Below are 25536 nucleotides of genomic sequence, written 5' to 3'. Positions count from 1 at the left end.
ATCTGCAAAATAAAAAAATAAAGTTATCCACCCTCACCTCTTCCCTAATTCCTGGAAATAATCATTATTAAAAATCTGTGTATACTTCCCAATTTTCCCATATACAAACATATAGATGAATTAAGTGTATATATCTATGTATATATTAAAGATAATTAACAACTTACATACATCTCTCCAAGTTTCATACTATGGACATCTTTCTATTTCAGTATACGAGGAGATAATAATGATTGACATTTACTGAGAGTCAAATACACACTAGGTCTTTATTAACTGCTTTCCATAAATAATTGTATTTAATCTTTATAACAGCCCTATGAGGTAGGTGCAATTTCAGACCCCATTTCACAGACCAGTAAAGAAAGGAACAGAGAGGTTAAAGTAACTAACTTGTCCAAAACCATACAGTTAATAAGTGGTAGAAGTGGGATTTGATCCCATTGACTGATGCTAAAGCCGGTGATCTTAACCACTATACTATATTATCCACATCGCATTTCATTTTATACTTGTTTCTCATTTGAAAGAATTTAAAAATAATAGAGACATCCGGATCTGTCACTTTGTGATGTCACTCACAAAAGATTACCATTTGTACTCTAAAGTAAATAAACTAAACTAAAGTAAATGATACATTCAGATGTTAAGCACATCGTTAGCTGTCAATTATCCCTGGGGTAATTACCTGTTTCCAGATAATTTTATGTATTTAATATCTGTGGTTTTATTTACTTTAAACAATTATTATTCAACATTTAATGAGCACTTTTTTTGGACTGATCTTACCAGAGAGTAGAAAATAAGACACTACATTTTTTGTTCTCAAAGTATTGATGGGAGAGAAAACTACGTAAACGATAATTGAAAAATAATATTGGAGGTGTACTGGGAGTATGAAGAAAGGAGTAACCAACTTCATGGTGGGTTTGTTGGGAAATATTGAAAAACTGAGGTCTTGGTAAGTCACATGAGTCTTCAATAATTTGAGCAGGTGTTGTCAGGTTGATGGGGGTAAAGGAAGGTGGGGTTGGTGGGTGTGGTCGATTCTGAAATGGCTCCTCATAATCCCAGCCTCCTAATAGTTGCATCTTTGTGTAATTCCAACTTGTTCAGAGTGGGCTAAACCTAGTGGCCTACAAAATAGAAAATGTCAAAGATGATGGAATATCACTGTAGTGATTAGGTTATGTAAGATTGTGAACTTCATCTGGCTAAAAGACTCTCTTCACTGTTGGCTTTGATGAAGCAGCTGCCATACTTATGAGGCAGCTGCCTATAGAGAAGCCCTTGCAGTAAGGAACTGAAAAAGGCCTCTGGCCAACACCTAGCTAGGAATTAAGGCCTTGAGAAACTAAATTCTGCCAACAACCACTGAGTGAATATAGAAGCAGATCCTTCCCCGGTTGAGCCCTCAGATGAGACTGTAGTCCTGACTGACACCTTTATTGCCATCTGTGAGACACTGTGAAGCAAAGGACCCAGCATGGCCATGCCCAGGTTTCTAACCTACAGAAATTGTGAAATAATAAATGTGTATTGTTTTAAGCCATTAAATTTGTGCTAATTTGTTACGTAACAATAGACAGCTGATGCAGTGTGTTTTATAAGCAGTGAGAATTGTGTAAAACATATGTGTCCATGCACATACACATCATGCTCATGCATATAGGTGTGAAACATCCTGCTATGCCTTGGTAGCATAGTATAGCTGAAACTTAGAGCACAAAGGTGACCAAGCTAAAGGAGGCTGGAAAGGAGGCTCAACATATGACCACAAAGGATACTTATGTCAAGTTAGTATGTTTGGACTTCAGGCAGTCTTGTATTGTTAAAGGCTGTTGCGGCTAATCGTTTCTGTGTATTAAAAAAACACACTTGGGAAGCTGGATTATAGATGTGCAAGAATTCAGGCAGGGAGTCTTTTGGAATGGTGATAATGGACAGGTAATGGGAACATGAGTCAGGGTAGTGGGGAAAGAAGACCCAGAATAGAGTTTTGAGTAGCATTTCAGTTCACTTATCAGATTTTGATGGATGGGACTGTGAGGGAGGATAACTCCCAGGAATTTTGCTACATGACTATAAGAATTTTGGAGCCATATATTATGAAAAGCCAGTTTTGAATGACAGATAATGAGTTCAATTTATCCAGGATGAATCTGAGTTATCAGTGGGAGATTTCTCCTGGTATGCTGATATGGGCCCGAAGGTCAAGAAAAAGATCTTGCCTAAAGAATATATGAAAAGCAGTAAACACACTTGAAGGAGTAGAATTTTCCAGAACAGCACGTAAAATGAAAAGCAAAGATAATGCATGACAAATCACAGGATTCAAATATGTAATGGAGGAACAAAATACAGAGAAACAGCCAAAGAGACAGCAAAGGAATAGAGAAAAAGTTGAAGAACAGAGAGAGAAGTAGGTACAGCATCTCAAGAGGACAGTTGTCAACAGTGTTAAATGCTTTTGAGAAGCCATACATGATTAGCACTGCATAGTGTTCACTAACTTCAGTGATAATTTAGCTACCTTCTTATACATTTCCTTAAAGTTGCACAATTATTTCAGCACTTTTGAAAATTCTAATGCCTTAGGATTGTGATAAGACTAATCATTCTAAATGATTTCTCCCCTCCCACCCCCAGGTCATAAATATTATTATTAAGGGTCAGTTCTGGTACCAATCATTGGACCTAGAATAAATAATGTCATTCCATGCTGGGAAGTGGCCTTATTCTTCTGATAGCTTGACAAGTTTTTAATCATCCTTACACCATGCAGAGCCAGAAATAATTATTTGATTTACATGAAGTCTATAAGTGATATTAGATAACAAATAATTCTCAGTGGGAGAGAAATATGGTAGGTCTTTCAGTAGCTAAATATTATAGGTTGTCACACAAAAGGCTGTCCTTTGTTGAAACAATACCACAAAAGTTAATTTTAGTAAATCAAATTCCAAACTGGTTATTTGAATAGAAAAGGAAGTCACTGAGATGGATTCAGGTCATTAAATGTTGGGTGAGTGTATGCCTACATCAGTTTTCCATGTCTCTGTAGGGTAGGCCATTTATTTTTAGATGACATGAACTCAAATATATGTTTATTAGGAATGATGACAAATAAACAATGAAGCAAGTGCCTCTGAGAAACACCTACTAGAGTGAGGTTGTAACAGTATTGAAATTATTTTATGTATTTTTGACTGATATAATTAAATTAACTTTCATGAGTCCCACCATTTTACTTACCAGTCATTTAACTTACACAGAATGTTTTGGACATGTTAAGCCAATCTACCTGCAGTTACCTGATTTCAGTTAACTTATCAATATATTCTACTATGTCATAATGCACACACTTTGATTTAGACTAGGTATCTCTCTCTTTATGGAGTCTCATTTTATAAACTCCAACCTTACAAGGAATAGATTAACGATGCTAAGGACAAATATATTGGACACATTGATAGTTTTTATTATGTCTTTTAACTCATATGTTTGAGACCACAGGGTAAAGCTAACTGCTTGATTTTCAGTTCTTTTACTTACATAGGATAAAAGAATAAATGACTCACTTTTAGAGTGATTACTTTTACTAACTTTCCTCTGTACCATTTCTAAACCAATTAGGAAAAATTGCAATTAAGGTAGAATATCTGGGGATGCAAAATAAACTCTCAGATGTGAAAGGACCATATCACCAAGGTTACTCAGGAAAGCATTGATTCAATATTCAAATAATACATGAACGCTCATCTCCTTTCATTCAAGTATTCTGAAAGGAATTAGCACCATCGAAGGAGAATCTTACCTATTTAAGGAAGTGGATTTGATGACTTCCCTCAGTTAACTTTCTAATGTTTATCAAGTCTTTTTTTTTTTTTTTTTTGAGACAGAGTCTCGATTTGTCGCCCAGGCTGGAGTGCAGTGGTGCAATCTCGGCTCACTGCAACCTCCGCCTCCTGGGTTCAAGCGATTCTCCTGCCTCAGCCCCCTGAGTAGCTGGGACTACAGGCGCATGCCGCAACGCCTGACTAATTTTTGTATTTTTAGTAGAGACAGGGTTTCACCATGTTGGCCAGGATGTTCTCGATCTCCTGACCTTGTGACCCACCTGCCTCGGCCTCCCAAAGTGCTGGGATTACAGGTGTGAGCCCCTGCGCCCGGGCCATCAAGTCTTAATCAGCAATATTTTTGATATATAAATCCAGCAGTGTTTATTTACAATAAAAGTACATTAAAAATTTTTACAACTGTGGGACCTAATATATGTGTGTGTGTGTGTGTGTGTGTGTATATATACACACACACACACACACACACACATATATTAGGTCCCACAGATGTAAAAATATACATATACATATATACATATATATATAAAATAGATATAGGTAGTTACATATTATCATATATGTGTGTGTGTGTATATATATATATATATATATATACACACACACACACACATATATAGATATAGGTAGTTACATTTTTTCATGTTTTTTTGAGAGACAAGGTCTCACTCTGTTGTCCAGGCTGGAGTACAGCTGTGTGATCATAGCTCACTACAACCTGAAATTCCTGGGTTCAAGTGATCCACCTGCCTTAGCCTCCCAGGTAGATAGGACTACAGGTGTGAACCACCACACCCGGCTAATTAAAAAATAATTTGGTAGAGATGGGGTCTCACTATGTTACCCAGGCTGGTCTCAAACTCCTGGCCTCAAGTGATCTTCCCACCTCGGCCTCCCAAAACACTGGGATTATAGGTTTGGGCCACCACACCCAGCGTCCATTTTTCCATATTTTTGAAGTTACATGCCTAAAAGTAAAATCACTTGTTAGAAGGCTTAATTTTTATTTGAGAACATGTATTATATTTATGTTATTATAAAATATATGTTCTTCCTCAGGTATTATGGTAGATTGTCTTTTAAATGGATAAGAACAGATACTATACTTGATCTTAGCCAAAAGGCCAAGAAGCCATTAAATTGTCTTTTAAAGGATGACTACCATATTCAGTAGTAAATTTATACATATAGTTTTTCAAGTTGTTTTTGCAAGAACATCAGAAATTCAGTAATGATAAGCAGTTATTTATTTTGGTTAGTACATGATAATTTATTTAATGGCTGTCTCCACTGTAGACTGAAAATTTTAGAAGGAATTATACCTAATTTATTTACAGCTGTATCAATATTTTGTGGCCACATAGGTTTTTAGTCCATATTTGTTGAAATATTAGCTAGAATCTAGTTTTAGATGATGACTTGCTCTGATATAATCCACATATTCATGTTATATTTCATATGTGTATATATATGTATATATGTGTGTGTATATGTATATTAATTTCAGAACAAAGCAAGCATTTGACTTTTAATATAAAAATAAGCAGAGAGCAAAGTTATTGTTTGAGAACCAATTCTCAATTTATGGATGATGCTTAGTGACCTACTCTGGATCAGCTTTTCTCATCCTTTTTTTCAATGAGATACCTGAGATAAATGGCAGGCACATATGTTTCGTTCCATGGCTATAATTACATCAGCTAGACTGTGGCTCTAATTCTATCACTCTTCCTCATGAAAAATAGCATTTATCAGATTGTAAATATCTTAGGGTGATGTAATTATAGAATGTATCTAAGTAGATTCTAATTGGTTAAAAACTAAGCTGTTCACAAAAATGAACTTTAATTATTTTTACCAAATTATAAATGCCACGTCATTACACTTGTAGGCGTATCAATACCTAAGGAGGGAAAGACCTACTGACCTAATGAAATATGGTGTATTCCTTTGAAAGTTCAAAAAATGTATCCTATATGAGGCTCATAATCTTTGTTTCCTAGTGTGGCCATTAATAAATATTTGTAATGACTAAAAATGATTTTTTTCTCAAAATTATACCATAGCAATTCATATTATAAATTTAACCTATAAAAATTAAATATCTTTTGATATGCAACTCAATATAGCCACTTACTCACAATTATTTGTTTCCCAAACATTGGTTCTTGATATGTAAAGTGAAAAACAGCTATGAATACAAAGTCATGGACTACTTTCTGAAGAAAAAGTGGAAAATAGGACAGAGGATACAAATACGAAGCATCTTATGTCTAATCAATTTACCATCTGCCTCTTAATGTTTCATGTTCTTATGTTACCCAGCTTTTCTTAAAATAGAAACGAAAAGTTTTCTAAGAAAGAAAAGATAATTTCAAAGGGAAAGTGACATATAAAGGAGGCTCTTTGGGTAAGGAGATGGAGAATTGAGGTGTCACAAGGAAAGAATGGAATGATTGCCTCCTCTGAGAAGATTCTGGATGTGCTCAGGAAGAAATGCAGTTACCAGAAAATTAAACCAAGCCACCAGTGAAGGGCAGAAAAGAGAAAGTCCAACACTCCAGAGTTAAGAAGAGGGTCCATATATCAGGAAATAAGAGTCAGGATAGAAGCCTAGTGGCTTTGGAGATTAGAAGATTCCACATACCCCCACATAAAACAGTTAGAAGGAACACTCACTATTCCCGAATAGCTTCCAAGAGACTGGAACACTGTAGGGTCTCAGCCACCACATAGAATTTTCCAAATTAATATTAGCACATGATGTTTTCTGTTAAACATGACACTTCCTAAACATTGTATTGAATGTTTTTAACAAAGAAAGTCTGGCTATCTGAGAGCTGCATAAAGTTTCAAACCAAGTGATCCCTTCTGATTGAAATTTTATTGGTGGTGGTGCTGATGTCTTGTTTTGTTTGTTTGCTTTTATCGTGGACATTTACAACATAAAAGATTGTATATAGTATGCATGATTTGGAGGCTTCAGTAAGAGCATTTTAATTTTTAAAATTACTGAACTTTTTAACATAAAAATTGCTTATTTAACTCATACATCATTTCAAAGGGAGTTTATATAATTTATGTGAAAGGAATACATTTAGACCAATCATTATTCAAACAGCTTAAGAATATTTAGAATAGATGGTTTCTTTTGTCTATACAATGTTTATATAATGTTTCAGTTCCATACTACACTTTAAAAATGGTGACAAAAATTTAAAGCCAATATATTTCATTGGCAGCTTAAATTGTACTTTGACCTGGCTAGGGAGTCAGTATAACGTTAAGAGTGAGTATAACAATATCCCCTAAGGGATCCCACAGAACAGGCCCAAATCCTATTTCATGGCCTACAAGGTGACTCCTAGTCTGGGCTCCATCTCCCTTTACAATTTCATTCCCATGCTGCTTCTTGCATGCCCTCCAATTCAGCAACTCAAACTTTGGGCAACTTCCCACCAATTTATTCTCCCTTTCATTTCTTCCTAATTTTGCTCACTATATGTCCTTTGTTTAAATTCTCTTTCTATTCTTTCTTTAAATGATGAAGTCATCTTCATATTTTAGATTTTAACAAAAATATCAATTTGTCTCCAGACTTTTCTTAGATGACTTTTTTTTAGATGACTCTAAAACAGAAAGGCAGTATGGCCTGGGGGCCAAAAACCTAGGTTTTGGACCCATATTTCTTCCTAATTTTGCTCACTATATGTCCTTTGTTTAAATTCTCTTTCTATTCTTTCTTTAAATGATGAAGTCATCTTCATATTTTAGATTTTAACAAAAATATCAATTTGTCTCCAGACTTTTCTTAGATGACTCTAAAACAGAAAGGCAGTATGGCCTGGGGGCCAAAAACCTAGGTTTTGGACCCATATTTCCCGAGTTCAAATGTTAGCTCCACTGCCAACTAGCCCCATGGCTTTGGATAAGATGCATTATATCTTACAGTCTAAAAACATGGAAATAATATCCATTCCCTCTCACTCTGTTAGTACATTTAAAGCACTTAAAGCAGAATGTGACCCACAGTAATTACTCAGTTAAGATTAGCTGTTATAATTATTACCTCCCAAAGAAAAATTAATGGCATCATCAACTGTGTCTCCATATACTAATTGCATAGCTCTATTATTGTACATTTTATTGGATTAGAGTTCAATATGTTCACATCCAGCCTTCTTACTAGGTTTAAATTCTATTGTGTGTTTCCAGAAAGTTTTTGGTACCTGGAAAATGTTTGATGATCAAATGTGCTTTTTGAATGATCTGTCCATTATACTAGTTGCCATCAATGATGTCTTTTTATGGAAAAAAGGAAAAAGGATATCTTCATGAAGGTTGGAGGCATTCAGCACATACTCTGGAATATGCTTGGCATTATGAACAGTGAACCTAATGGCATGTAATCTACACATTCTGCTACAGTTGTTGTTTCTGGCTTTATAAGCGTCCGAACGGCACATGACAGTAATGAAATCATGGAGGTAGCAGAGACAAGAATTAGTCTTTAGTAATCATATCTTAATATGTTAAATTGTAAAATCTAACATTAAAATATCCATGAAGTCTCTTAAGATTGGGGGAGAAAAACAAGCTCTGTAGTACTCGCGTTGAAATGGCCTAATTTGTTTTGTAAGTAAGTTGCCGCATTTGCCAGTGAAGTCAAATGTGGAGATGAAGGCTTGCAATAAGATAACTAGGCACAGTTACTTTTATAAATGTCTCCTGTATCATACAAAAGCTTATGAATTAATTTAATTTGCTATTTTTTCTTAAAGCCACCTTTTCCTCTTTTTACAATTAGAGGTGATTAAGAAAGTATTTGGAAGACCAAAGCATTTCTATACTTTTCATCCATTGAGTTCCAATTTCCAAAAGATAACCTAGACCCCGGGACAGATGGCTCTCCAAAAATCTTTTTACATGGAATTTGTGATGAAGTCTTTTCAGGATGACTCCATTGTGACTTTAGTCTTCCTAATGAGCTGGCACACTGCACAAGGGAGATAACTGTTAGAAAGCTCAGGGTGTTCAATAAGAGCCCTCTTGATAAATAAATAAATATGCATTATTTATGCCATCATGGACAGGCCAATGGAATAATGGTATTTTCAATTTTATTGGCAAAGTATTTGGAATTTACTGTTAATTGGCATGAAATATTGTTGTATGAAACATTCATATTCACCATAGCAACCTATTTATCATATCAGACTCACATCTAATTAAGGCTGTCTTGGCTTCAGAAATTCACAATGGAGTAAGAGCAAAGAGCACATAGCCATCCAAACAGCCCAGTAGCCAGAGCATCAAGCTGTTTGAGTCCCTTCATCACCTCTCAATTCTGAAACAGCTACATAATTAAAGCCAATATTATGTGCTTGATTATCCAGTGGGTTCTATCCTGAATTACCTCAACTCAGTTCAGCCTTTGTGTGTGAAGTCTGATCATATGGCTATTTCAACAATTATTTATTGAGGGCCTATTATGTTTCACTTGCTGGCATGGTGCTTTGGCTATATCACTGGAAAAGACCAGCCTAATAGTTTATTGGTTTTTTTTTTTTTTAAATATAGGGTTTCATGATTAGTAAAGAATGAGCTTTCAGCTGGGTGCAGCGGATCACGCCTGTAATTCCAGCGCTTTGGAAGGCCAAGACGGGTGGATCACTTGAGGCCAGTAGTTCAAGACCAGCCTGGCCAACAGGGCAAAACCCTGTCTCTACTAAAAATACAAAAATTAGCCAGGCATGGTGGCACATGCCTGTAATCCCAGCTACTTGGGAGGCTGAGGCATGAGAATCACTTGAACCCAGGAGTCGGAGGTTGCAGTGAGCTGAGATCGCGCCACTGCACTCCAGTCTGGGTGACAGAGTAAGAATTTGTCTCGAAGAAAAAAAAAAAAGAATGAGCTTTTTCCTGCACTGTCTGCTACTTAATGTTTCACAAAGAGAGTCATTCAATATGTTATCAAATATCTTATGAAACCTCAAAACACCCAGGAATATTTTTTGGTAATTCTTTGGCTTCTCTTCCTTACAAGTTTTGGATTCCTTTACAGAAACTTGCTCCACACATATGCAGAGAGAAAAATTCTTTTTATTGCAAAGAAATGACTCATTCAGAAAAGTATTCATTAAATTATGCTTATTATCAAATTTCTAAGTTCTTTCCTTATAATAAAATTATTTCCCTAAATGATACATTTTGCTAATGTATTAATAATTCAACAGATTTTTCTGCACTTAGCCAAAAATTCTTAAAATTTATTATTATAATTTCTTAGCAAATTATTAGAGTTTGAAGAATAGAAGCATTTTAACAGTATGCTATTTAGGAATTTACATATTGCTAGTTAATTCCACAAGTGCCAAAATATGCCACCCTTATTAATATTTCTCTTATTTGGGGAACTCAGATTACAAAGAGAAAAAGTGAATTAAGAAATATAAAATTGTCTCTTGACAATTGCGCTAATATGATGTAAAATAATAAGCTAGGAATTTTGATGTCTAAAACTAATGTTTATCTTAGCAATGACTGTGTATGCATAGAAAAAAATCATGAAGAACATGGCAGTTTTACTTGCTGAGAACAAAAATAACTTGATAGTGACCAAAACCTACATTGGTATGGTAGATAGCAGAGACTCGACTTTAAAGCACACATTTTAAATGAGGTATATTTTCCTCATCAGCAGTATACTTTTACATATAGGACTGTAGTAATGCTAGTGAAGGCCAAAGCTACTTAAAAATTAAAGAATAGGGCTGGGCATGTTGGCTCATGCCCGTAATCCTAGTACTTTGGGAGGCCGAGGTAGGTGGATCACCTGCGGTCAGGAGTTCGAGACCAGCCTGGCTAACATGGTGAAACCCCGTCTCTACTAAAAATACAAAAATGAGCCGGGCATGTTGGCGGACGCCTATAATCCCAGCTACTTGAGAGGCTGGGACCGAAGAATTGCTTGAACCCAGGAGGTGGAGGTTGCAGTGAGCCAAGACTGCGCCATTGCACTCCAGCCTGGGCAAGAAGAGCTAAACTCTATCTATCTCACCAAAAAAAAAAAAAAAAAAAAAAAAAAAAAAAAAAACTTAAGGAATAAAGAGAAGGGTCATTTTTGACCCTGCAAAGACTGGATAATTCTTGTCTTGTCTTACCTTCCTGATTTTATTACTGTCAGGTACTCTTGAGACACTTCTAAACATGCTTACTCTCAGATGTCACACACAGAATTCCCTTTATGACAATGATTTTTAGAAAATAAGATGACTTTCAGGGAATTGGACTTGGAGGAATTAATGTATTCCTAGCATTTAGCATGTGTGTTATTTAATGATAGCACCCTATTTATCATGAGGAATTTTCTGCAGCCAAGAATCCATCACCAAATACTTACCCTATGCTGTTAAGATTTTTAAAAGGAAATGGATTCAAGATCATTGTCTATTTAGTCTCCTTCATATGAATGGTAGAGTCATGATGCTCTCGTCTTTAGTTCTATTTAAGAACTAGAATGACATCTCATGGTAATGCTAATGTGATAATTTCTGGCTTTCTTTTCCTACTAGAGATTTCCCTAATAACAGCTATATTTTTATAGTTACTTTGATTTCTGGGCAATAATTTCAAATTTCATGTTAACTTTATTCTGTTGCATTGGTTTGCACCTCAATGACCATTGTATTCCTCATTTTCAGTTTATTTCCATCACAAATTATTTCTTTCAAGAAATACTGTCAGATTTGAAAATTTTAAAACACGAGTCATTTTTAATCACTGAATATGCTGAGGCAAAGCAGCTTTTATTTATTATATAATTGAAATTACTTCTATGATTAAGCTTTGCTGAGATGAAGAAATCTGCATTGGCCAATTCAAACAGCCTGACCAGAAATGGTGAAAAACTAAACAGTTAATCACACATGTACTTTTTTCTAGCTTCTTAGTTCAACTATGATTTTATAAATGATAACTACCCAGCAAATATAAATATGAATCAAGGAATATTTTCTAAATTTTATAGTTAAAACAAAGAAGATCCTTAAGGTGTTCACTTTCAAAGTGGACCAGAATATAAAAACAATTGTAAATAGGGACAAAGGCTTAGAGGTATGCAGAGAGAGTAATGGCAGATATTTCTATTCTAAGTTGCTATTTTCACATCCATTCACACCTGGCCTTTGTAGTTCTTCTTCCTTCTAGAATGGATGCAAATTATTTAAAAGGTCTTTGGACTTTTTTGCATCATACTTAACAACATTGTCACAAGGGGGAAAAGAAACAATAGCACTCCTACAAAACATCACCCTGAGTTTCAATAGAAAACATACAAGAAGTGTTATTGCTTCCTTAAGCTAATACCCATACATTTTTTCTAATTAGTGAAGGTTATGCTCCAGTTCAGTTTATTGCAAACAAACTCCATTGTTGGAAAAATCAATAATGCTGAACAACAACAAAAAGTACTAAGACAGTGATGGGGCTGCTTGGTGAGAGAATGTATGGAACGTCTGTCCTTGCAATGTTGTTCATTCATTCATGTATTTGCAGTAATGAGGAAAGCTCTATTACGTTTCAGAAAAAGAACTTCAGCACTGGCTCCTTCCTCCTCAGTGTGCTATTTGTATGTGTGTGCTTGTAGGCAATCTGCTCCAATGGAAAATTAACGCTAACCTAATATAACAGCATGAAGGCAAGCTAGGTATTGCAAACAAAGTTAAAAAGAGAAAGACCTTGGCCGGGTGCGGTGGCTCACGCCTGTAATCCTAGCACTTTGGGAGGCCAAGGCAGACAGATCACGAGGTCAGGAGATTGAGACCATTCTGGCCAACATGGTGAAACCCCGTCTGTACTAAAAATACAAAAATTAGCTGGGCATGGTGGTGTGTGCCTGTAATCCCAGCTACTCGGGAGGCTGAGGAGGAGAATCGCTTGAACTAGAGAACTGGAGGTTGCAGTGAGCTGAGATCGTGCCACTGCACTCCAGCCTGGCAACAGAGCGAGGCTCTGTCTCAAAAAAATAAAAATGAAAAAAGAGAAAGACCTTTTATCTCATCAATTGCTTTTCCTAAAGTAAATTACATTAGAAGGCAGCAGCATTATATTTGCCCATAGTTTAATATTGATTAAGAAGCTTTTCATTGTAAAGTTAACCGAAGACATGATAATGATTGCAGTACTCTTTTATGACTCCACATGACAAAGCATTGTGTGTATAGATATGATTTATATATAAATTATATATAATATAGAACTTTATAATATATTAATTATATGTAAAAATTTTAAGATTTTCATATATAATTTTAATATACATGCATTTATGTTAATATAAATACATTATATTAATATATAATTTGTAAATAGTATATAAACACATTATATCATATTAGTTTATATTAACTTCAATACTGTCATATTACATATGTATTACTTATATATGCCATATATAAACGTATTTATACAATTATCATGTATAAGTGCCATTTTAACACACTTTCAAGTGAAGGGATAGGATTCAGAGAGGTTAGCTGATTTGCTCAAGGTCACACAACTAAGAAAGGGCAGGGCTGCAACTAGAATCTAAATCTGAGGTTCTCTTAGACTTTTAATCTTCCTCCATGCCACAGCCACTTTTCCTGTCAAATCCGGAAAAACAGGAAAAATGCAGGTTGATTGTATATATTAGTAACCCAGCCTAAAGAGTCATATTTGAGTGTGATAATGGTATTTACTATTAGTAATCATCAAAGAGCTAATAGTGTTGGTTTTTATTAAGATGACATCTGGTTGCAATGCTGAACCAACCCGTATGTTTCATTGGTTCAACTCATGATTTTGAGATTTTTTTTCCATTCTGTTTTATTTTATAGAAAGCTATTACACAGGTGGTTGGATAGTTAAAGGTTTTTTTTGTTTATTTGTTTGTTTTTAGTATCAGTTTTTTTTTTCCCACCATTTACTTTGCATCAGAAAAGAGTCAGCAGAAAAGAGTCAGCAGATTGGTTTTAGGGTCATAGCCGTGTTTTTTCTTCAGCTCCCTAAAGAATCTAATTCTGACCTTAGCTCCATTTACATCATGGTTTGGCCATGAATTCTATTAGCTAATATGTTCTTTGTGAGTCTTAAAGTAAATGACCTGAAAAAAAAATGTCAATACTTATTCAAGTATACTCCTGTTTCATTTTCAGTAGTCATTACAAATTCATTTACCTGAGTTTTCATTATAATGCAGGTTTAAGAAACATCAAGTAGAACTGTCAGAGGCACTATCTTATCTTCTTAGCACCCATACATGTTTTTCCTCTTCCCCAAATAATATTTACATAGCTTCTGTATGAGGGTAGCTTTCCTACCTGTTTCCTAATAATGCACAATAACCAGGACGTGAATATACAAAGCTGCTTTGTCTATCAGTCTCTTGGGAAAGATAAAATCATTTCAGAATGATAAAAGGGAAGTTTTGTGAGATGGCTGAAATGCATCAATGCTGTGCTGGTTAAGAGATTGTATATGGTCAATGAAGAGACATGGGGCTTTTCTTTTTTTTTCTCTCTCTTTTTTTTTTTTTGACGGAGTCTCGCTCTATCGCCCAGGCTGGAGTGCAGTGGCATGATCTCAGCCTACTGCAACCTTCATCTCCCAGGTTCAGGCGATTCTCCTGCCTCAGCCTCCCAAGTAGCTGGGATTACAGGCACATACCACCATGCCTGGCTAATTTTTGTATTTTTAGTAGAGATGAGATTTCGCCACGTTGGCCAGGATGGTCTAGAACTCCTGACCTGAGGTGATCCGCCCACCTCGACCTCCCAAAGTGCTGGGATTACAGGTGTGAGCCACCTAACCCAGCCAAAAAATGAGGCTTTTCTCATTCAATCTATGACTGCAGACTGTCCCAAGAATGTAAGAAGCTTTCAGAGTCGCTCCTAGTTAAAAATCCCTCATTTGTAAGATTCATATGCCAGACCTTAGGTCTCTGCTTTACTCTTGTAATAGCTGAAGGGAAAATAAATCTGTTGAAATAAACCTACCAATCATTGTTTAAAATGATGGGAATAAGTTCCACAAGTGCCAAAATATGCCACCATTATCCGTTCCACAGATATGCCACAGCTGTGTGCTCACACAGTATGTCTGCCGGACTCACAATCCTAGTTGGATCTGTCCTCAATTTTCAAATTAAAACTTTAAAAATGATTGTTGACTCAAATAGAACTAAGAAGACTCCTCTATGGCTAGAAATGGAATTTTAATTTTAATTTTGGAAAACTACACAGATTCTAAAAGAATAAAGTAACACAAATTGTTTACAATTGCCAAATGTCATAAATTAAAACTAATATCTAATCTCTACAGTCTTATTTCAAGCAAAACTGATATGATGGCAATGTAACACAGATATAAGACTAATGTTTAGAATATTTATATTTTTCTTCCTTTAGACTATTTCTGTATATTTCTTTTCCTTAAAAGAGCCACAGAAATACTTGGGATTTAGGGTTGTCCTGCCATTACTCATCCAGAATAACAACAGAAATCTAGGTGCTTTCAATTTACAAGTCATAAGTGAGGAACTAGAACAGAAATGAGAACAGCGTGTGGGCAAGAAATGTGGTTCACCTCACATCATGTTGGCAAGTAATGCATATACTGGAGTGATTGTTTTGAAGCTGAAAGGAATAACTTTTGAATGGTGTTATATGTCAATTTAATTTAGAAGAAATGGTTGTCGTGAGGGGGTGAGGGTCATACGCAAAATGTTGAGTTAGACAGTTCAACCTTGGAGTAGACTGGAAGGCAGATACAAAGAGATGAGAGCTGGGGAAGGAGACTTGTTAAAGCACTGTAGGGTAGTCTCAGCACAATGAAACAAGTGTAAGTGTGGCAGTGGAAATAGAAAGGCCAGTATAAGCTAAGAATAATTTATAGGATATAGGACGTGAAAGAAGAGAGAAAGAAAATGCTGTAGGATAACAAAAGTTTAAGCCTGAGTAACTAAGAGAATGATGGGATTGGAGATTGAATTAAGAAATTTCTGAAAGGACTTGAACCCTGAAGGAAAGATAACAAGTTTGGTTTTAGGCAAATTGAATTGGAAGGGGTAGTGGGACATCCAGTTGGATATTTTTATTAGGAAGCTAGAGATGAGGAACTAAAATTCTGGATGGCTGTCTGGGTCATAGAATCTGATTTAAGAGTAACTTCTATACAAGTGAAATATTAAGTTCTGAGATTATAGCTGATCTTCAAAGGAGAAAGTACTTACTATATCACATTAGACTTTAAATGTATGCAGAAAAATGGGACAGGAACCCTAATTTGACCGATGGTACTGCTGCTGCTGCTTCTTTTTTTTTTTTTTTCTGTTTTTTTTGTTTTTTTTGTTGTTTTGAGATGGAATTTCACTCTTGTTGCCCAGGCTGGAGTGCAATGGTGCAATCTTGGCTCACTGCAACCTGGAGTGTAATGGCGCGATCTCGGCTTGCTGCAACCTCCACCTCCCGGGTTCAAGCGATTCTCCTGCCTCGGCCTCCCTAGTAGCTGGGATTACAGGCGCCTACTACCATGCCCAGCTAATTTTTTGTATTTTTAGTAGAGATAGGGTTTCACTATGTTGACCAGGCTGCTCTCAAACTCCTGACCTCAGGCAATCCACCTGCCTCAGCCTCCCAAAGTGCTGGGATTACACACGTGAGCCACCACGCGGTGGACCCATGGTACTTCTAAACTGACTAAAACTCTTTTGCTATACAACTGGTGAAGAGCAAGGTACTCTAAATTTGCAACATGTCACTTCTTAATCCTAGGATTTAAGAATGGTTGGTACTTTATGTATACATGACCACAGAGCTATGAGTAGGTATTTTAAAAGCAAATACTTGTGTTATTTTAACAATTAAATATGCAAACAAATACACTTTATATTTTTATGGCAACTCATGAATAATCATATTAAAAGAAGCAGGACGTGTTATACAAATGTTTCCATGGTTACCGCTGGGTGAAAGAGTGAGAATCAATCTCAAGGATTGCCACAGCCAAATGGAAAAAATACCTAATGAAAAAAATACTGAGGAAACAATGTATAAGGAAAAGTTTTCCTTTCCCCAAAATTATTATTTAAAAAAATTCTGAACATTTTCAGTTATAATAAAATTATGATATATTTTAACATCTTAAATGTATAATCTGTTATTCATTATTTGGGCAGAATGACTAAGAATAACATTACCAACCTAATAACCCATTTAGAAGAGACAGCATAATACAGAAGAACTAAAAAGGAATCTAGAGCCAGACGTGGGACTGAGCCGGGCACTTTATGTGCCTTTCAGCACATCAATTAACCTCTCAGAAATTTCCTTCCCTGGTCTATGAAGTGGGGAAATATTACCTAATTGGGTTTCTCTGATCTGTGAGGATGGAATGGGATAATGTGCAAGAATTGTCAATGTTCAGGTCGGCTGTTATTAGTCCCATTAGATTGTCTGACCAAAAACTTTGCTCTGTGGTGCAATCCAAAACATTATCCCTAAAGCAAATACTAATATGAACCTCCTGGAGGATACAGTGGAGGGATCTTTAGTGCATTCCTAGCAGGAAAAATAATTTGTTTTTATCCCAGCACATAGAATGAAACAACTCTCCAAGAGAGCCCTGTTCAAATTCCCCGGATTCTCCTCATTGGGAACCAGACCTAGAGGAAAGTGTTAACGGTAACAAAATGACAAGGCCAGGTGGTGGCTCACACTTGTAATCTCAGCACCTCGGGAGGCCGAGGCAGGCAGATCACTTAAGCCCAGGAGTTCGAGACCAGCCTGGGCAACACAGTGAAACCCCATTTCTACAAAAAATACAAAAAATTAGCTGGTGGCACTCGCCTGTAGCCCAGCTACTCAGGAGGCTGAGGTGGGAAGATTGCTTGTTCCCAGGAAATCGAGGCTGCAGTGAGCTGAGATCACACCATACACTCCAGCCTGACAGAGTGAGACCCTGAATCAAAAAAAAAAAAAAAAACAAAGAAAAGAAAAGAAAAAATGAAATGAAATGAAATAAAATGACAAGTAGTCAGAAGATGGCTTCTAGGGCCATTTTGTACGACAGAGTGGGATCTTTTAGAATCACCTCAGGCTTTCCTGATGGCTTTAATCAAGCATTGTGGGACTTCTCTGTGTTCTGCTGAGCTCCACAGAAGCCACTGCTATGGGTAGGTCACTATCCTGGGTTAGCGAATGTATTTAATGTAGATAAAAATCTTGTCTAGGAAGGTGAGCTTGGGGTGGAAAAAAGGAATAAGGTTTTCTCTCCTCTGTGATCTGGAATTGATTTGCAAAGTAGCCTGGAAGAAAGAGAAACTTTAAACAAACGATGAGGGCATCAGAGGGCTTGCCTAGAAGTAGGCTAAAAAAGAACAGAAAATGGATAATATTCACTTTGAAATTTAAATCTCTTAACTTCTGTGATCTTAAAGATAACATTCTGAAGGATGCTTCTGTATTATGTTGGAACAGAAGTTATGAACATCTTCTAAGCCATAAAATAATCAGGCTTCATAGAATGAAGTATTCTGTAGCTGAAATTTTCTAGCCATTTGCTATAAAATGCATATTATTACATTTCTTAAATCGATAAAAGAATAGCTGAATTTAAGATGACTCTGTCCAGAGAGTCACTGATTATTAGATTAACTCACTGTGTGCTAGCTATAGCTAAGTTGCTAATTAAATGCACTTCTTATAAAAATTGATTATTTGATATTTTAATGTTGAAATATGTTTCTGAGATACTTCCCGGCTCTTGGTTAAAGACAAAATACTCATTTTTTAATGACTTTTTCAGCAGTTCTTTTTCTAAGCATTAAAAACAAAGTAGAAGTGTAAAATTTTAAAGATCTCACTGAGACCCTGATGGTTTCTTTTCTTTTCTTTATCTAATATGTCATGGACCCTATTATAGGATAAAAGTACTACACAAAGATTAGTGTAAGACTTAGCTTCCTGGCAATGCCAGATTTGGACAAATTTGCAACTTAGTGTAGCAAGTCCTGTGACCTACACTAGAGTTCCCTGATACACCCTTCTCTCAATGAGCTTTTAAGTGTTTTTCCATGCCAAACCTTTCCTTTGGAATTTGTTGCCTCCCTCCAAAAGCTCTATCCTCTAGAGCAATGGTCTACAAACTATCTTGATTGTGTGCCCTTATCCATAAAAGAAATTTGAATACCTACCCTCAAAATATGTGTACACACCCTCAGAATATAAAGTACAAGCATGGACTATTGTACTAATCTATTACAAACATCTTAAAATACGCACTAAATAAAAATTTAAACAGAGCGGCAGATGAAACAAGTATTAATATAACATGATTTTTATTTTTACTGTATGCATTTAAAATACAAAAATATTTTTGTGCTCAAAATTGAATGTGTCCGACTTGATCACACTGGGCATTTTTCTGTGACTGAAGAGATTACACTGGTGGTTGGGGGAATATTGTTTCTTCCTTTTGCTTCATGCTTACCCGGGCCCATCTTAGTTTTATCTTCTTATGCAGTTTCTTATAGAATCTTTAAGATACGTGCATATTTTTTAAGCACTTGTCCATTTTGTAAGGGTCAATTTAGTTAAAACTAGATAATATAATAATCAGTCTACTTAGCAATTTCATGAGTATTGCAATTAGCCACATTAAGGTGACTGCATATGAACCAAAGATACCCCAGTCACAAAAAAGTTCTTTTTTTCTTCAGACGGAGTCTCTCTCTGTTGCCCAGGCTGGAGTGCACTGGCACGATCTCGGCTCACTGTAACCTCTGCCTCCCGGGTTCAAGCCATTCTCCTGCCTCAGCCTCCCAAGTAGCTGGGACTACAGGCATGCACCACAACGCCCGGCTAATTTTTGTATTCTTAGTAGAGATGGGGTTTCACCATGTTGGCCAGGCTGGTCTGAAACTCCTGACCTCAGGTGATCTGCCCGCTTCGGCCTCCCAGAGTTCTGGGATTACAGGTGTGAGCCACCGCGCCCAGCCCAAATTCTTTAATACACATGTGTGATATGTGAATGGCTGAAGTACAAAGCCAATGAGTGTGGCAGTGTCAAACTGTATTTTTTTGAGACAGGGTTCTTGCTATGTTGCCCAGGCTGGTCTTGAACTCCTGGGCTCAAGAAATCCTCCTGCCTCAGCTTCCTGAGTAGCTGGCATTACAGACATGTGACAACAAGCCTGGCTTGTATTTTCAATATTGGTAAAGTTGAAGTTCTTATTTTAAATAGAGATATGGGTATAAAAATGCTTACAGTTTGTTTCACACCCCAATGGGTTATCTTGCATAACCTTTAGGATGCACAATCTTCATGTTAGAATCTGCTTCTTTGTGGACAACTTCAGTGTTCTCATAGGTTTTCTTTCTCTTTGTGGTCTAGCTGATCATAATGGTTTCATTGGTTTTGCAGCACAGTTGCCACATACATACCAATTTAACCTGGTTAACGGCCAGAACCAACTCTATTCTGTCTTCCATGTCTTTGTAGCTTAGTTCTACTCTGTTTTTATTCACAACACAGCTGGCCTAATGGCCATCTGTTTGTTGTCTCTGTTTCCAGTAACTGATTTTCCACTGGGGGAAATATGTAACTGATGATGATTCCGACACTTACTGGCCAAAAATATGTGAAGAAAATAAAGACATATTGGTGGAATATCTATAAATAAGATCTCCAATTTGGTTCTTAGGCTAGGAAAAAAAAAATCTCAAACATACTGTGCCCCATCAACCCTTTCTCTGCAAAGCTTGGGATGACAGAAGCATCTCAGCCTCTTGAAATGCTGCTACCTACTTTCACACCAGACAGAATGAGTCTGGAACTTATTCCAATTGAAAAAACTTCAATTCAAAAAAATCCATGAGTACAAAGAAGAGATGTGGCCCCTAGCTTGGGGTCAGCTTGTCTGAGTAGAAGCTGAGGCTTCCAGAAAGATGTTATGGTAGGTAGAATAATGGTCCCCCAAAGATATCCACATCCCCAGAATCTGAATATGTTAAATTAGATGGCAAGGGGTAATTAAGATAGCAGATGGAATTGAGATTGCTATCAGCTGACCCTAAAATAAAGAGATTATCCTGAATTATCTAGGTGGGCTCAATATAGTTGTAGAGGTCCATGTAAGAAAAACAGACAGGAGAGTCAGTGTCAGAGAGATGCAGCATGAGAAACACACAAGTAGACATTGCCAGCTTTGAAGATGGAGGAAGAGACCATGAGCCAAGGAATGTAGGCAGCCTCTAGAAGCTGGAAAAGGCAAAGAAACCAACTCTCCCCTGGAGCCTCCAGAAAGGGATGCAGCCCTGCCAATACCTTGATTTTAGCTTAGGGAGTTCGATTCCAGACTTTTGACCTTCAGAATTATAAAATAATAAATTGGAATAATTTTAAGTTGTGAAGTTTGTGGTAAGTTACTATAATGGCAATAGAAAACAAATACAGATGCCTTAGAAAAAATATTCACTACAAATGATTCAACTATGAGGAATACAGAGCAAGAAGAGAAAATAAGGATGAAACTCAGTGGCAGATCCTTGTGAGAAGTTCAAGACAGGTGCTTTCCCCTGGGAATTGGGGGGTGGGGTTCATATCTCTCATACAACCTTAGGTTTCCCCTTCATAAATTGTAATCTCTATTCAGCTCTCCAGATTTTGATGGTGCTGAAAGCAAGGGAGGGGGGAAAAAAAGGAGAGGGGTAGCTTCCCCTGATCTTGCTGAAACTATTATTTTGAGAACACGGAACAGTAAGTTGAAGGGAGATGTTTCCAAATGGTTAAGTCAAGTCACTGATGAGATAGCTTATCAACGAAATTCTGCATCTTTGGAAAGAATGGCAGTTATTTACTAGATGTAGAAGTGAATTTCCAGACATTATCTCTTGCAGATGTCAACTCATTTTCTTCTTCTTTCCTGAAACACTGCAAAGCAGCCTGCTGGCAAGTTGGGGAGCTGGAGTGTGGATTGCTCTGTACTGCGTCCTGTCCTGGTGTCTGGTCATGATTGGTGACTACGGTGACATTATAATTTAACCAGAGAGCGCTCTAACCCACAAGTGCCTGTGTTTATGTGTGTGAATGCATGTGTATGTAACACATATCTGTGTTGAAGGTTAAATCATGTTTGTTTGTCCCTTTATCTAAATGATGATTTGTTCCTGTCTGAAGAAATTATTAAATGCTTCTTTTCTCGCAACTTGAAAAACACTGTATGATAATCTATTTTCCAACTCACAATACTGTCTTCTTTTTTCCTGTGCCTATTACTTCTCCAAATAACAGAGAGAAAATCGGAATCAATAATAATTTCTTCGGATGATTATATTTTTAGTTTAATGCTTCAAATGACATTTTAGGTAATTGCCCTAGCAATGACCTGGAAGACCTAAGTGAGCAAATCTTCCAGCGGTCGCATCTGTTTCAACTTGCGCAGAAAGAAACTTTGAGCATACCTGTGCTCACTGGGATACTTTTAATTAAGTTCATATTGTAGAATTTCATCATCTATTAAAGAGAATGAATATAATTAACTGTTACACTGATGTAACTGATTTGCCATTGAACTCAAATAAATCCCTGTTATGTATCAATGTTGATGATTCTGCTTAGAGAAATAATCCAGGATAGAAATAATACAATGACTTCTTAATTCTTATTTGGTATATGGTATTATTTAAAAGATGATACTAACTTTGAGAAAGGATTGTCAGACTTTAATACTCACAAGTAGATTTGCTAAAAAAGAGCATATGCCATGAAGGTATAATTGTGTTTTGTGATGCCCCAATGGGATCTTATCCTATTTCATGGAGAGATTTTTAATTATATTTAATATGATCTGATTTGTATTAAATAAAGCTGCAGGTTATTTGCTGAAAGTCAGTTGGAGACATGTACAATGAGAAATATGACTGTGACTAGTCACACATAAAGTTCTGAAGGTCAGAAGTCTGATTCAGAGAATGAGGCTAAATCTTGAACAGAACTCCAATTAAGTAAATCAATTTGTGCGATTGGTTTAAATCCCTGGAGCTACTTTTCAGCTACTGTTCACTCAATAAACATATAGTGAGCAGTTACTTGAACTAGGAACTGAGCCAGAAGCTGGGAATACTAAAAAAAGGAAGAAGTCGTCCTTGTTTTAAAGAATTTGCAGTCAGACAGGAGGGAAAAAAGTCCAAGAAGACAAAGAATTGACATGCAGAGATATAAGTGCTATAATAGCCATAACAGAGGCTTCCTCCAAGTACTGGGGGAGCTCAGAGGGAAAGTGATTAATTTTTTCAGGTGACAGACTCATGAAGAAAGTAGGCTTTGAATTTGGATTTTCTTCTCTTCCTTTCCCTTCTCATTGCTCCCTTCCCTTTCCCTCCCCTGTCATCGTCTTCCTCTGCCTCCCTCCCTTTCTCTTCCTTCCTTCCTTGGCCACCTTGCTCCAGAAAGAGGTTCCATAAAATATAAGATATCACATTTTAAAGTAAAGGGAAAAAAAAGAACCGTTCAGCTTGTAAAAATATAGCCAGAAATGTATTTGGGAAAATTCATACTCTCGATTACAAATGTGCGACAAATTTGCCTCTGAAAGTTCTGGCAACCATTGCAAAAGGGAAAAGCTGGTAGATGTCACTACTAAGTGTTGATAAGATAAATACAAACCAATCCTAAGAGAGAAGTAAAACTGCCCTGGGCCTGAGACCAGCCAAAGAGACATTCTCCAAAAAGTATTCATAAAGAAGATGCATCAGAAAAATATGATAACATCACTGACAAAATCCTTGCAGAAGAAGAAACAAGTCAAGTGGAATGTATAGGACAAGTAATGAGTTACCAGGTAAGAGCAAGGATGTTCATTATGTGGAAGGAAAGAGCACATGCTGTGTGTTGAAAGTCTATACCATTTTTTAGCTAATTTGGTAGTTAGGGCATAGAAAGGATAGATCAAAGGGAGGTGCCATGAGTTGATGATTGCCAGGAAAATGGAGGTCACATTATGAAGGGTATGGAGCCACTAATGGATCGTGACTTTTATATCACTCACAAATTTTGAGATAAGGACTGAAAATGAGTAAAGATATGATCAGATGAATTATTTTGTCCCATTTTGCCTAGTTCTAGCTATCGTAACAGTTAGAAGTGCGGGGGTGGGCTACAGTGCCAAGTGAAGGAAAAGTAATGAGAATTAACAAAATCCTCTTACACGTTATTTCCAAAGAAGACTAATGTCTCACTGTCTTTCCATCATATACCATCACTCCATTAGTGGGATTTGTTATTTAAGCCTATTTAGGCCACTCCTTGTGCCTTATCCTTCTAAGTTTTCCAGTCATTTTGAGGATAGTAAATATCTGATGTTTTGAAGCATATGCTACTCAAATTTAGAAAAGTAAAGAAAACAAAATTCCCTGGCCTCAGAAGTCAATACTATATATATCTTCTTTTTGTGGTTCATTAGCTGAAGGAAGTAAAGGAGCCTCTACTGACCAGGAACACAAGATCGCTTTGCTGAGCAAAAGGAATTTATGTCCTGCTTCCAGTGTTTCCAGGTTCTGCTTTAAGATCTTTTAGGTAAGTTCTTTTCTATACTTGCTCAGGCTCCTTCCTCAGCCCTTGCTGTCTTAATGGGTGGCATTTGCAGGACAATCAAGCTCTGATATTCAGCTTAATGTTTTTCAAGCATGCTTAGTAAGTGAGGAAGACAGAACTCCCCTCCAGCTCCCAGGTGGGGGTTGAAATCCTAGTTTTTCTGTCAGAGCACGTGACCAGCTCCTTGTCCCCAGACCCTAGTTGCCAAAACCAAAATACCAGCTCTCACCTCTTTTCCTGAGAAAGGTAAGTTTATTAGATTGAAAATAAAGGTCAAAGGCAGGGGTATCAACCCTTTTACTTTGCACTATTTTTGCTTCCTGGAGGATCCCTCATTAAGACTGCCAGATAGACACCTAGATCAGAGTCACAGTCTCTCAGACCCTGAGCAGGTGAGGAGGGGGCCTCCACATCAGATGTCTTTGACGCATGCCCAAACTATGGGATTCTGGCATAGATTCTGCAGGGGACTACATGTATGTACTTACAAACCCTTCCACATTGGCTGGATCTCCTCACCAGCTAGCATAAAGTGGACAATACAACCCACTAGTTGCTGTAGTTACAGTCTTTGCTGAGGTGGAAATCTCCTCCATCAGCCAGGCCTGGTGAGACTAGATGGAAAGCTATATGATGATCAGCAGAACCCACTTTATCCCTTTGCCTTTAATTCGTTGGCCAAAAAGGTGTGCCAATTTTCCTGACAACATGGGCTTAACAGTTCAATAAAGACAGAGGGTAGGAATGAAAACGCTGGTAGCAAGTGAGAAAGATCAAGGAAAGGTCTCTTGATCAATGTACCAAAATTTAAAAGAGACCTAGAAAATTAAAAATAGCTTTGATGTGACATAAGTATAAATCACAGGGGTATGTAATTTGGGGATAGAGTAAAACACTCAGGATATGCTGATGGACAAAGAAAGGAATTCTGATCTAAATACATTATTGCAGAACAGTCACTGAGCTAGGAGAAATCAGGAGGGCTGGGTTATAGCCTTACTGTGTCATCTCATATCTGTGGGAAGATGGATTTACCTACCTGGGT

General features: G+C 36.8%; 1 protein-coding gene and 1 pseudogene across 1 annotated transcript in view; both read right to left on the bottom strand.

Moving 5' to 3' along the window:
* Window positions 1-25536, bottom strand: part of IL1RAPL1 (interleukin 1 receptor accessory protein like 1) — a 1371738-nt gene that overhangs the window by 204876 nt on the left and 1141326 nt on the right. The gene's annotated exons all lie outside the window — the stretch shown is intronic.
* LOC112438638 (U2 spliceosomal RNA) lies at window positions 4887-4996 on the bottom strand (annotated as a pseudogene).

Source organism: Pan paniscus, chromosome X (genome assembly GCF_029289425.2).
Source record: "Pan paniscus chromosome X, NHGRI_mPanPan1-v2.0_pri, whole genome shotgun sequence".
In the NCBI taxonomy this organism is placed as follows: domain Eukaryota; kingdom Metazoa; phylum Chordata; class Mammalia; order Primates; family Hominidae; genus Pan; species Pan paniscus.
The sequence above is the reverse complement of the archived record's forward strand: the minus strand, read 5'-3'. Positions and strand labels throughout refer to the sequence as shown.